Source organism: Coenobita brevimanus, chromosome 49 (genome assembly GCF_032717465.1).
Source record: "Coenobita brevimanus isolate Jiangsu-jjx chromosome 49, ASM3271746v2, whole genome shotgun sequence".
NCBI lineage: Eukaryota > Metazoa > Arthropoda > Malacostraca > Decapoda > Coenobitidae > Coenobita > Coenobita brevimanus.
This window is the reverse complement of record NC_137002.1, coordinates 1,735,323-1,750,631: the sequence shown is the minus strand read 5'-3', so window position 1 is coordinate 1,750,631 and position 15,309 is coordinate 1,735,323. Positions and strand designations below refer to the sequence as shown.

At 41.6% G+C, this 15,309-nt stretch overlaps 1 pseudogene; it reads right to left on the bottom strand.

Annotated features, from left to right (window-relative positions):
- Positions 1 to 611: 611 nt before the first annotated feature.
- LOC145399589 (5S ribosomal RNA) lies at positions 612 to 728 on the bottom strand (annotated as a pseudogene).
- Between the last annotated feature and the right edge of the window lie 14,581 nt (positions 729 to 15,309).

The window sequence follows — 15,309 nt, the reverse complement described above, 5'->3', positions numbered from 1 at the left end:
GAAATGCTGAGTGTGCTAGAATCAATAAACTGAGAAAATGGAAGTTAGACGATGGATTTCTCTCACCCACAGTGCCTTTGAACTTCCTCCATGAAGAACTGTCATACAAAGAATATGAGGTACCGTACCCAATGGATGAGCACTGAGAGTGCCATGTGTTCAGAATTCATTATTCTATCCTCCATCATTTTGGTTTCGATTATTGGTACATTCGGTGTCACTCCATGGCATTCCTCATACATGTGACAACACCATGGGCCATGGACAATGGACACTCCACAATGCCTATTGGCCTCACTGTTATTGCAATGCAATGTGGTATATCAATTTTCTACCTTATTATACTGTACGGTACTCAATTTACTGTAACCTACCTGAGATTTTTGCCCTTCTGCAGCTTATTTCACGCAGGTCATTGGGACGAAAAAAGAAAAAACTACCATACCGCTGTCCATCCTTTCCCTAGCACTTGTTTGTGACTAACATTCATTCATTCATTCATTGCCAGACGCCATGTATCCCAAACGGGGTGGCCAAGGGCTCAGAGTTAATTGTTTTACAGGGAGGGGCACTAATCCTCCACCAACCCCACTTGACAAGTAGGGAGAAAGCCAACAGCATCTGGTGTTCCCAGGCGGTCACCAATCCAAGTACTAACCAGACCCAACGTTGCTTAACTTCGCTGATCGGACGGGAAGCGGTGTACTCAACGTGGTATTCTAATATTAATCTGTTTTTATAACTCTGCTCTACTTGCATGACAATTTTAGGCCATTTAAAGTAAAAGCAGTCCAGTGGGAAATATTGCGATTAAAGAGACACACACTGAAATAGATCAATATAAGGGCTGTAATTTCTGGGGGGGTTAGGGGGCTATAGCCCCCCTAATGTTTTCTGTATATTAACTTGTCAAAACTTCAACTAGGACTGAAGGCTTATAAGGCTGAAATTGAAAATAAAAACCTGGCGTAGTTTCGTTGAAAATTCAAATAATTCTACGTGTTTGATCGAATACTGTATTTCTAAATTTGATCCAGATTGATCAAATTACATCATAATAGTACAGTACTGTATTTAGATTTTGATTATTTTGTCATTTCCAAAAGAATAAAGGCAGAGTAGTATATTTCAACTTGAATCCTACCGCAGGGCATGTAAAAACAATCTTGGTAAGGGTGCAGCATAGACAACAAAAGTGTAAAATGGCCAAATTATTAAACTCAGTCACTGTTTAAGTTGAAAGTTCAGACTGGCAGAAAGTGAAGCCTTTTACTTAAACCCCAAATCCATCACTGAACGTACATGCCTCGATAAACATCAACTCTTAGGTAGAATCAAACTGAAAAATATCAGATGGTCTGCAAGCTTAAGCGCTTTGATTTAATTTTAAGTTTGTAGTACAGTGCTTGTTGGAGATATGTAAGAAGGCATGGATGAGTGAAACTGTGCCTGCATAATGGAAAAAGGCTGTGATTGTACCCCTGTACAAAAATAAGGGCGAGCGAAGTAATTGCGAGAATTATCGTGGCATAAGTTTATTGAGTGTGGTAGGGAAGGTATGTGGAAGAATTATTATAAAGGTAAGAGAGACATCAGAAGTCCTAGTAAGTGATGAACAGGGTGGCTTTAGGAGTGGCAGAGGATGCATGGATCAAACATTTGCAGTGAGATAGATAGCAAACAAGGCTTGTGAGAAGGACCATAAGGTGTAAAGCATATGGCATTCATGGATCTGGAAAAAGCATACAACAAAGTGGACAGAGAGGGATTGTGGAAAGTTTGGCGCATGTACGGTGTAGATGGTAAGCTGCTAGGTGCTGTCAAGAGTTTTTATGATGGTAGCGAAGCATGTGTAACTTAAAGGGCATCTAAGTGAATGGTTCATGATTGGTGTGGGCATCAAACAAGGTTGTGTGACATCCCCATGGTTGTTCAACATATATATGGATGGGGTAGAGAAGTAAAAACACAAGTAATGGAGAGAATTATGGCATTGGTAATGAATGGTGATGGATGGAATATCTCAAATTTGTTGTATGCTGATGATGCAGTACTTCTTGCAAGTACCAGTACTGGACAAGAACTTGGTAGCCTAGTCCAGAGTTTTGCTGATGTCTGTGAGTGTCGTGCCTTGAGAGTAAATGTAAAAAAAGAGTAAAGTGATGGTTACTGAGACAAAAGGTGACTCCCAGGGTCATGTTACAGTGAAAGGAGAGAGACTGGAATTGGTGAGAGAGTTCAAATACCTGGGTACAGTGATAGAAAAGAGAGGAAAATGTGCAAAAGAAGTTGAAAGTAGAGTGATACAAGGAAGAAAAGTTGCCGGTGCAATGAAGGCCTTGATAAGAAACAGATGCTTGAGTGCTGCAGCTGCATGAGGCTTACATGAGGGAGCGTTAGTGCCAACTTTAACAAATGGATGTGAGACTACATTGTGGCACGAAAATAAAAAGTCAAGAGTAAGAGCAGTTGAGATGGGCCTGCTGAGGAATGTATGTGGAGTACAGAGGGAGGACAGGATGGGAAATAATGTGATTTGTGAAAGACATGGAGTGAGGAAGTCGGTGGACACAGAATCGAAGAAAGTGTACTGAGATGGTATGGTCATGTGGGGAGAATGGATAACAATAGAGTGGTGAAAAAGGTATATCTGAGCGAATCTGAAGGAGGGAGGAGGCGAGGTAGGCCAAGGAAAAGGTGGAGAGATATGGTGGATGAGTATGTGAGGAAGAGAGGTTTGGAAGTCGGTGAGGCTACGGAACTGACAAGAGATCGAGCTGGCTGGATGAATGTTGTAAGAAGTGCATGATCTGGGATTTGGCACCCTTTTTTAACATGGCAGCGTCCAGACTGACTCAATCGGATACGTGTATGTGAAGCTACAAAGTGTGGTGAATGCTTTTGGCGTATCCGATGGAGTCAGGATTCCGGGGATTTAAATGATGAGTGAATGGAAGTGTGGCCCATTGGATTGGGCAGATTTGGGCTGTCTGGACATTGTTACTCATCACCCTGCCCTTGGGTGGGAAAGGAGGTCCAGATGATGATGATGATGATGAGTACAGAGACATATATACTTGGTCTAGCCCCCCAAAAATTCTGTTGAAAATTACGGGCCTGAATAGTCTTATGACACCACAACCTGTATGACCATTTAAGATGCCACCATGTCCCATCTTGGAGATACTCTTTGATCACGTGTAAAATCACGTGTACAAAACGTACTACAGTAATCCCTCAATTATTTTATTATTTTATTTTATTTTTTTTGTCCGACTCTGGGCATATGCTTCACAGCCAGGTCCCAAGCCCCAGTAGTCCCACATACCATACACCTCTACATGTCACCACTTCGGCGCTAACACCCGCCGTTCATAATGAATACATGCTAGGGCTGTCTCATACAAGACTGGTGCATTGGTATTAGCGGGGGTATTTTTACGACATGTTGGCGGGTCTTCTGGCAGATCAGCAAAGTCTGTCTTTATTCAAATCAAATCCTTAAACTGTTCCCTGCCCCAGCAGGGATTTGAGCCTGGGTCTGGTAGAGCCGCAGACCAGCTCTCTACTGACTGAGCTGATACAATAAAGCCAAAGGCATTTTCGGATGAGGGCAAAATCCAGATACAGAGCAACATCCTCAACTGTACCCATACCCTACCTATACCCAACCAATATGTACAGTACCCTCCCAAATTCTGGCAGTGTTCTTCAGTCTTTCAGCTATATTTAGGCATCAAAACACACATGGGAATATCCAATGTAGCTAATGGTAAACACTAAGAAAACAATGCATGAACAACAATCTATCTATCTATCTATTGCCAGACGCCACAGTCCTGTAAGGGGTGGCCATTTGACTTTGAGTTATTTGCTTTATGGGGAGGGACACTAATCCTCCACCAACCCACTTCTTGACACGTAGGGAGCACGTATGGTTTGGTTATGTGGTTACCACCCAGCGTAGTAAATGGTTTCTTGGCTAACAGGAAACCATTTGGCTTGTCACTCAATGTAAAGCCACCTGTAAAGGAAAGAAAAGCAATAAGAAGTGACAGGACAGATGGGAGAAATATGGAGAGAGGAGGGCAGACACAGAAAAAGAATGATAAAAGCTAAGGAAGAAGTAGGCAGCTCTATATCAAGTGAGTGGATGATGGTCGCCACAAAAATCCACAAATACCCTACCAATAATGCACAGTACCCTTCCTACTTGTTGCAGTGTTCTCCGGTTTTTCAGTTGTACTTAGACATCAAAACACACATGGGAATATCCAATGTAATGCTACACTCTGAGAAAACAAGGCATAAACAACAAAAATCTGCAAAAAAAACAAAACAATGAAGACAACTGTTCCAAAAAGAATTTTAACCCTATCAGGAACTGAAGGTCTTTCATAAGTTTCTGAGACACCAAGGGAGTGTAGAGCCCAGCTATGGTAGCTTCCTTGGTACAAAGAAAAACATTTCCATAGCTAAATTTGCCCCCCAAAATTGGTTATATTTGTATAAATTATATACCACCATCTTCACCGGTGTTTATACTATAAAGTAAACTAATAAAAATACATAAAACTGATGAGTAAAAGTACAGAAACGAAATGACAATATAAAATTGCTTCAAATAACTTCCCAACATCCTAGCACAAAATTTTGCTTGCACCGTGCAAGAACCAAGCATATATCTAGACGCAGAATTTCACGAGCTTTCTCGTGGCGGTTTCGGAATTTTGACATGACCAATAGTTTTCTATTAAATTGCCAAACACTAAAAAACTCACCAGTGGCAATGCAGGGATGATGGGAGAGGCAGTGCACTAAGCAGGGGTAGGGGAGGGCTGGGAGACAGGGAGGGAGACACACCTGGCAGCACTGAGTGTGAAAGGGGATGGAGGAAGGACAGGGGGTGAGTAGCAAGGATGACCGAGGGACTTTGACCATTCAATAGGAAGCCAGACAGCCAATTTGCTCAGCACATGGGTTATAGGCCTCTATTCCTCGCACACTGGAAGAAAATTCCGAGTGATAGGGGGGGCCAGGGGACTTGGACCGTTTGGTTGGGAGCCAGACAGCCATTTTTGTTCAAGTGGTGGGTTCAGTCTACTACCCGCACGTGGCCAGAGAGGCTGGACGGCCAACCAACTTATTTTTTTAATTTGTAAGCCACCCAGCCACCGATGCTGGAACTTTTATGTTCGGATATGGACAAAGATATACAGATACAGAAATAATAGAGCAAGGCCTAACATTCAGATATGAAGCGTCTGGATAATCGGGGGATTACTGTATTGTATATCTTAACTTTTCAGTCTGTACATTTTGAAACGGTGCGTGAAATTTTAACAGTAATCTCCAGCAACTTCTTCCTCTATCACTATCACTAGCAAACAGCACCCTGTTCATCACTCATGACATCTGTACTACCTTTTGTACCATATCACTAACCTTTCAATTACCTGCCCAAAGAAACACTCTGAAGACATCTACCCACCAATTCAATACTAATTTCTATCTATCAATCTAGCTTACAAGAAATATTAGGCTTGTCACTCAATGTAAATCCACCTGAAAAGGAAAGATGAACAATCAAAAATGACAGGAAAGAATGGAAGATATAAGAATAGAGGAGGGCAGACACTGAAAAAGAATGATAAAGGTGCAGGATGAAGCAGGCAGCACTACATCAAGTGAGTGCATGAGGGTCACCACCACCTACCACTAAATCCTAATCCTAATTTGCCCACAAAAACAGGACCATAAAGGCCCGCAACTAGGATACTCAGTCCCGACATTTAAGGAATGGGTGACCAACTTCACTTGCCCCTGGGCAGTATTAAGTAAGCAATAAACCCAAACCTCCCCTCAGATGGAAACCCCAACAGGCCCCATCCACTTGGAGCACTTCAACCCACTAAATCACCAGACATCTTTAAGTTACAGCGTTAACACCCACCATAGTAAATGATAATCCATCCATCCATCATCCAATCCTACGTTGCCCCATGAGAAGTGTAGGAGCCCGGGGCTAGGCAAGTTGATCCTGACATTTAAGATGAAAGTGACCAACCTCTCATCCCTGAGTGGCATTACATGAGCAATAAACCCCAACCTCTCCTTGAATATAAACCTTCACCAGCTCAATCCGATTGGAGCACCGTAATTACCCAATAAACCACCAGGCGCCAAAATTTGGTTATCTGGTTGTCACCCAGCGTAGTAAATTGGTTTCCTGGTGAACAGGAAACCATTTGGCTTGTCACCCACAGGCAGAAGGAAGAGGAAAGAATGAAGAAAAGAAAGACAGAAGAGGGAGTGTAAGGTCACCCGTAGGCAGAAGGATGAGGAAAGAACGAAGGAAAGAATGACAGAAGAGGATGGAAGGAAAGAAGGCTGGAGGAAAGGAAAGGGCAGACACCCGAGTGCAGCACTACATCGAGTGAGTGGATGGTGAGCGCCTCCACCTACCAGAGTAAATGATAATCCATAATAATTTTTATATACACTTCTGTCACCTTAACACAAAGGCATGGTCATCCTTACAAGCCAATGGCACAAACTCTACTATGCTTCTTTCACCTTAACCTGGTACCGGTACAGATTTTCAACATTTTGCAGCTCACTTCACGAAGCTCAGTGACAGAAACAGACGACTATGACTCTACGTTCTTTCTACAGCACCTCTCTGTGACTAGCATCGTACTCTAGTGTTAACCTATGATTATAATTCTGCATTCAAGATGGAGAGATGGCAATTTTAGGACAGGTTAGAGTAAAGAGTTATAATCCAGGCTTTTTGATACATTTCCAACAAAAAGCTCACTGCATTCTTCTACTAATTTTATAATTTCTACATACCATACTGTATACCTCATCCACACCTGCTGCCTCCACATTCTTTAACATTTTCACTGCACCACATTCTTCAAGCAACATCCAACATAATCATATTTCACAATCATTATGCTCATTATTCATGTTCTGTTCGTCAAAAGTCTTGTCATCTACTCCTTATTTCACTTCCGTTTATCAGAATTTTTCCATTTCTAATTCCAAATACTGTATATCCTTCTCTTCCACACACATCATAATACACTGCATACCTAATAATCAAAGCCACTTTCACTATCAGAGTTAAACATGACACACTGCAGCTATATACGGTACTGTAGGCTACACTGTCAATTTAATACCTGCATAATGACTACTTCCTCCCTATCATTCATCAGTCACCAATAACCAATTCCTGGTGCAAATCTTCATGCATGAACTCATACTGTACACATCATTCTTTCTCATTCAACTTTATCTGCTCACCTGCTTAAATTATAACTTCTTTGTTACATCACTTTCTTTTTCAGGAAACATGTAACTTCTCATTGTCATTTTGTTATTACTCTTTTTTACTTTTCAGGTGGCCTTTCATTGAGTGACAAGCCTAATGGTTTCCTGTAAGCCAGGAAACCATTTACAAGGTTGGATGGTAACCATGTAACCAACCCATACATGTTCCCTAAGTGTCAGCAAGTGGGTTGGCAGAGAGTTAATGCCCCACCCCGCAAAACAACTCAAAGTCAAATGGCCACCCCTTACGGGATTAGCCTATGGCGTCTGGCTATAATACAGATAGAATAAAAATAATATTAAAATAATAACAATAATAAAAGGATCTCAACATCTCACACTATACATGGGATGGAAAGAAACCAGCAAATACTAGCTTCTTTCAATGCAATCTTTCAGTTAAATCATTCTTCCAGGCAAAACAATATTCATTCTAATTGTTACGTAACTGTGCAGAATAAAAGACGTTCTATATTTCCCGAAAAAAGTGATTACAAAGACGTCAATATGATTACTGAAAGTGGTAGGTGGTGGCAACCATCATCCACTCACTTGATGTAGTGCTGCCTACTTCTTCCTTAGCCTTTATCATTTTTTTGTGCCTGCCCTCCTATCTTCCTATTTCTCCCATCTTTCCTGTCACTACTTATTGCTTTTCTTTCTGTTACAGGTGGCTGTACATTGAGTGACAAGCCAAATGGTTTCCTGTAAGCCAAGAAACCATTTACAATGCTGGGTGATAACCATATAACCAAACCATTCGTGCTCCCTACGTGTCAAGTGGGTTGGTGGAGGGTTAGTGTCCCTCCCTGTAAAACAAATAACTCAGAGTCAAATGGCCACCCCGTACAGGATTAAGGCATCTGGCAAAAGAAAGAAAGAAGGATAATTTAACAGCATTTTCAACCAATAAAAAAATAATAATAATCTGGACAATTTATAAAAAAAGCTATTAGTTTCTGTACAGGGTTAATATATGCTGCCTAAGGATCTGGGCTGCTTAAAAATATAAACTTTTCCTTTAAATTCCAATCATTACAACACACGACAAAAGCAATTACATGATATATAGTTGCACTGACCTTAGAAAACAGCTACAAGACTACAATAACAACACAGGTTCAAACAATGCCCTAAATTCATGGGGGCACAGGTAACTGAAATCAACTACTCAATCATACCCACTCATGGCTTTGTTCATGACACTAGCCTCTCATGCAAAAGCTCATGTCTATTCACCTTGGCCATTGTGCTCTATGACAGTGAATACGGTGAGGTATTGTACACTGTCCTTCGTCTCTCCACTACTTCTGTGCCCGGGCTAGGATATGGTAAACAAAGACAATCCTACATGCCTTATCAGCTTGACTACCCCGTGGTTACCCTGGTCATATATATCAATACACCCATTAACTACTAAATTAATTACAGGAATGGGAGGGATAGGGAGCATACTGAAGGATACACAAGCCGTACATTCATTACTACAGGCCTGAGAGGAAGAAATGCGGTGTGAAATGGGAAGGTTAGAGTGAGTTCTTTGTGTTAGAGGGCGATCAGCTGTTCTCATTGATGGCAGACGACTCCCTACACACAATATATTTACCTTCCTATTTCATCCTCACTCGAGGTATTCCCTCTACATAGGCTCTCTGACACTCACCTCTAATCTGTTCATGCTGTTGTGGTTCATCATTTTCATTTTGTAGGACAGCTTTTCCCAAAATTGGGAAAATATTGGTGATATGTGCGCCAGGATGGAAGGTATAAGAGTTGCTACTTTAACAACACTCGAGGCGCTGAGTCCGGGCCTCTCATTGGTCAGCTTGCTCCATGCACTTTTGTTTACTATCTCAATTTTCAGCTATTTATTGGATTTTGTGTATTTTATGACTACAGGGATATATTCAGTAATATATGAGTGTGGTTGGCAGGCTAAGAGAGTGGTTATAAGGTCTGTGTGGTTAATTCTTCGTCGTATGTTTGGAATGCGGGAGCCAATCAGTAGGCTTGACAGAGACGGTGATGGCGGGGAACGAAAACAAACCCAAGGCTCAGCTGTAACGTCACAGGTCGATGCTACAGCTGACTGTAAACATTGCCACGCGGGGCACCATACTCACCATGCTCACTGTACTCACCATACCAGCATCAGTCACCACTTTTATTATATCCTGCGAACCGCCCTATCATTCAATAGTCATGCAAATACTGATAAGCTTAAAATTAATGACAACTTCCTTTAGTCAACACCGTCGCGGTCACTGTATTCATCACAATCACCATACCATTTCCTCACTAGTTACCATACACACAGCTTGCCACTAATCACACTACAGTCACCATGCCAGTGGCAATACTGTCACTATCACCATTCAATACACTATACATCGCCAGACACCACTCAAGTATACTCGCTATATAGTGCACACTAAACACCATAGGCCTACTCACCACACGACATAACCCAACACATTAGACACCATATTCACCACACGGCATACAACACAAATCAGACACCACACTCACCACAAGGCATACCACACACATAGACACCAAACTGATGAGACTATACCGTCACCAGACACCATATACTTACATGTCACCACAGACACCATACACAAATATCACGCTCACCGCAGAAACCATGTTCGCCACATGCACCAAAACACTTAAACACCCCATCCCAGACACCATACTCATCTGACACAATACTTATCACGTAAACCAAACTGACCAGATACCATATTCACCAAACACCACACTCACAACACACTGTACACACCGCAGACACCGTGGTCACTAAACACCACATACTGGACACCATATTAACCAGACACCATATACACCAGACGCTATACTAACAACATACTCATCAGACACTATTCTCATCACATACACCACATTCACTTGACACCATATTCACCAGACACCATACTCACCAGACACAATACACTAGATTGAACACTCACAGATTCCTGTAATCATACAGCAGGTGCAAAAGCGACCAGAATGTCTTCAGTGAACTGCTCTCTCTCTCTCTCTCTCTCTCTCTCTCTCTCACACACACACACACACACACACACACACACACACATTCACAGTGACTTATAAACTGGAAAGTTCTACACACACTTCTGCCCACGTTTCACTAACAAAGCCGTCGCAGGAGCACGGAACAAAACATCTCAGAGAACATCAATCAGAACCCAACTCAGGGCGTCTGCTACTGAAGCCCCTTTGGCAGCGTTTGCAAAATTTCGTTGTTGCTGTTGTTAAAGGATTCGGAGTTTTTTACGTATACATAATACATATATATATATCCATACATACATACATACAAATATACATGCATATGCTGATATCCACTATGAAAAGGAAACACGAAATATCCCAAGCGCATTCGTGTATTCACATCTTCAGGGGATAAGACGTGAATACACGAAAGCGCTCGGGATATTTCGTGTTTCCTTTTCCTTGTGGATATCAGCAGATCTATGAATCACATGCTATTAAGTGATTTAATTGCATATACATACATACATTCATACACACATACATGGCGTCCCAAGAGATGCGAGAAATTTCAGGTTATATGTCTAATTTTTACCAAGAATGCTATATCAATATGGGTCCAGTTCTCGACCGTTTTGGAAAAGAGTTAATTAAGAGGATCACTCTCACCAGCAAAGTCATTACAGTTAATTCGTTTTAACTAGGTGGTGTCCGTTCATTTGCAGCCTATTTCGGTGTTCGTTCATTTGCAGCCTATTTCCTGTATCTCAATGGCAGAATAAGACAATACTATGACCCTATCTCTTGGTACAGCAATGGCAACTTTACACCTAGTTAAAGTGAACAAATTATAGCAATTGTAACTCCGAAACGTTGACAATTGAACCCATGTTGGCAGCTTTTTTTTTTTTTTTTTTAACTGAAAATTAGCTAGTAATCTCATAAACACTCACACATATTTCACAGGATAGCCTACTCTTTATACGATAAATTGCCACTAAAATTTCCGTTCCTAATCCAGCCGTTCAGTAACTCGTAACATTCTAGTAGCCTACCTTGTGTACAGATGCATGTAGTCACTACAATCTGGTTTGTTAAACAGTTCGTTTTATCATAGTTAGTTTTATTAATTCTATTGTTATGAACTACAGAAGGGCAGGAGGAGGAACGGAACTTTTGGAGCTAATAGTACTGTACAAACTCAACGGCAGTGGCAACGCAGAGGAGGCTTGTTGCAACAGAAGTACTGAGCGATGGGGTTACTGTATTCCATTATTTGATGTACTATACGTAGCGTATTCAGTCAGCTGTTTGTTTCTGTTTTGTTAGATCCCTTTATTTGATAATGCCATAAATTGGTCAAAAAGAAGAACTTACATACACACAAATACTTAAGGGTTTAATATGATGACGCATTATTTTCACATGAAACACAGCTTCAGTATGCAGCTTTTATTTTGTCCCTCTGATAAGAGTTGTCGATACTTCCCTTTACTTCCTCGTGCATTCCTGGGGCCGTCATATCAGAAGATCGCTTATCTCACGTGACTGATAAGATTTAAGGTGTTCTTAGTACAGTTCTTTTATCTATACTGTTTTTTTGTTTTCTATTGAGGCAAAGATGAACTTGACAGGCTGGTGATGCATCATGTTCGAATAACATTCACTAACCCAAATTTCCCCCTCAGATGGATGTTGTCAATTAATAATGCTAACGAGTAGAGATGAAGAAGTGTTGCATTCAGCCAATCATCACCAACCTGTCAAGCGCATCTTCGCCTCGATTATAAAAAAAAAAAAAAAAAAAAAAAAAAAACTGAGTATAGGCACCACTTTATGATGACGATCATGATCATGATCATCATAATAATCATCCCGCCTTCTTTTCACCTGCAGGTGCGGTGAAGGAGGGTACAGAAAACCACAAAAAGGAATGAATACGATAATGGAAGAACTGATCAACAGCACGCCCAATAAATTAGGCCACACACAAATTCGTTCACCATTCAAGCCTCCGGATTCCTGGCTCCACTTGATAGGTACAGTTCGTAGCTCCGTATTGCCCTATCAAAGGCAATCCAACTACTGTCATGTTAAAAAGAGGTGAGCCACACCATGGCCCTACACTCCTCCGCACGAAAGTCATCCATCCAGCTCGATCTCCTGTCAGTTCCCTTGCCTCGTCAGTCGTCATCCTTCATACCTCTCTCTCTCTCTCTCTCTCTCTCTCTCTCTCTCTCTCTCTCTCACTTATTTACCATATCTATCCACCCTCTTCTTGGCTTACCACGCTTTCCACCACCTTCAGACTCGCTCGCATCTTGACAATGCGATCAGTTATTACCCTCCGTATTCTAGTGGCTTCGGAGATTTCTTCACACGCCACACCTCAGTGTCCTCTTGTAAGTTACTGATGCAGACTATGTCGAAGCTGCATATAGTCGAGCTTATGAGCATGGAAGTGTAAATACCGTCACCATTAACCTTCTCACGATCGGGACAACTCTTGTATTATAGGCCAGCTAACCCTAGACGATTTTATTCAGCCGAGTGAGTCATAGGAGCCTCGGGATTCTAATACTGTCATCATTAATACCTTTATTAGTTTATTCAGGTGAGTCATAGGAGCCTGAGGGAGCCACTAGTACCATTAACTCCTTTATTAGTTTATTCGGCTGTCATATTCACCATTAACTCCTTTCCTGTGTATTCGGCTAGGTCATAGGGCCTGAGGGAGCTACTAAGTCACCATTAACTCTTTTATAGTTTATTCAGTTGTCATAGGGGCCTGAGGGTGCTGCTAGTCACCATGAACTCCTTTACTAGTTTATGCAGCTAAGAGTGAGTCATGGGAGCCTGAGGGTATTAAAGTGGCGCTCGTTTCCGTTTCCTAAGTGGACGCTTCAACCCACGAGGCTTTTCCTGCCATGACAACGAGCAGAACCGTAAACCCATAGTGTCTTTGTATTTTATCTACCTGCTCATTCATCTACCTATTTATCTATCTGGCCACTCAATTGACCCAGGGACTTGGCGCACTAACTTCAGGTGGCTCTATTTCGGCATTAATAAAATGCAGTTACTGCGGACCTTATGGGTGAATTAAGAAGAAGAACATTTTCCCCATAGGGTCATTAGCAAACGTAGCTCCGTAATGGTTGAAAAATGGACTCGTGTTGATTTAGCAATTTAAATTCAAAATCAGATGAAGAATCACCCCCTAAATATAGTGGGTGAAGTCCCGGGGTTATCTGTAAGGGTAGATAGAACGATGGGCACATAGACAGATAGACTGATATATAGAGAGATAGATAAAAATACAATCACATTATGAGTTCACGGGAGCAGATTTATTCTTCTGGTTCTTTTTACACTACTCGCTGCTTGTTTTTCCCAGGATGATCATTTCACCGCCACTCTCTCTCTCTCTCTCTCTCTCTCTCTCTCTCTCTCTCTCTCTCTCTCTCTCTCTCTCTCTTAACTTAGCCTATCCAACCTAACCTAACTGTCTAACAAACTGGCCTGATCTAACACTAAGGACACAAACCCAACCTAACCTAGATTTTCCTAGATTTAAAAGGTGTAAGAATGGCCACCCTTTATATAATAACCCCTTCAAGTTCATGTGCCCTAGTGCTGTGCTTGCTGCCACCAGAGGATTTTATTCAGCTTAAAATAAAAACCGTCTGGAGATGGCAAATAAAATAAAAAATCGGAGCGAAGTGTTAAGAATAAAATAAAAAAAAAATATTGTAGTGAAGGGCTAGAAATAATATAAAAATCGTAGTGAAGGACTAGGAATCAAATTAAATAAATCGTAGTGAAGGGTTAAGAAAATTTATGAATCGTAGTGACGGGTTAGGAATAAAATTACACAAATCGTAGAGGGGCTAGAAATAAAAAATCGTAGTGAAAGGTTAGGAAAACTTATAAATCGTAGTGAAGGGTTAAGAAAATTTATAAATCGTAGTGACGGGTAGTAGGAAATAAAATAAATCGTAGTGAAGGGTTAATTATTTACGAGGAGGATGAAGACAGTTGTGGATTTTCAAAGTTTTTTTTTAATAATTATAGCATTTCAAATTTTAGTCAGAGCTACGGCTGCGTGGCACGAATGGAAAGCGTGATAATGAGCAGCAAAGTGTATATAACTGAAGTGGAGGGGAAGAGGGAGGCCTAGGACGAGGCGGAGGGACGGAGAGGTACATGAATGAGGTTGGTGGGAGATGGAGGGAAGGTAGTCTAATGGCGCAGGACACGGCACCCTCCCCCTGCATGGCGGTAGGGTAGAGAGAGAGAGAGAGAGAGAGAGAGAGAGAGAGAATTATACCAGTTCTGTATGTATGTTGGGGTGGACTACGTATGTCCAAAATTAGCGCTCATTATCCACTCACTCGATGTAGTGCCTGCATCGGAAAACTGCACTGAGTCACACGCCATTAACCAACTACTGGACGCCTGGATGTCTAGTGAGTCAAGGCGCTTCAACCACCTTTTAATCAGAAGAGGAGTGGTTGGGGTTATTGCTTACATATCGCAGCTAAGGAAGAAGCATCTGATCACACATGTCTTAAATGTCTGAACCTATAGCCTAGCCCCGGGATCCTACGCTCCTGACGGGCAATGGATGGATGGATGGATGGATGGACTCAAAAATGGAATCCTGTAAACTCCCCAACACCTTATCATTAAACACAGACTGGAAGCATTACAGGTTTAAGTTTTCTGCCTTCATTTCCCAACCTTGGTACGGATACACTAGGGTGACTCTGTGTGGTAGGCGAGGAAGCCCACCATCCACTCACGCGATGTAGTACTACCCACAAATACAATGACTGATACGCCAAATTATTTCCTGTTGTTCAAGAAGCCATTTGCTAAGTTGGGCTACAAGTTGATAATATTGACAATGGTAATTTTAGTAGTATCAGCATAAATCGCACTTGTACTAGA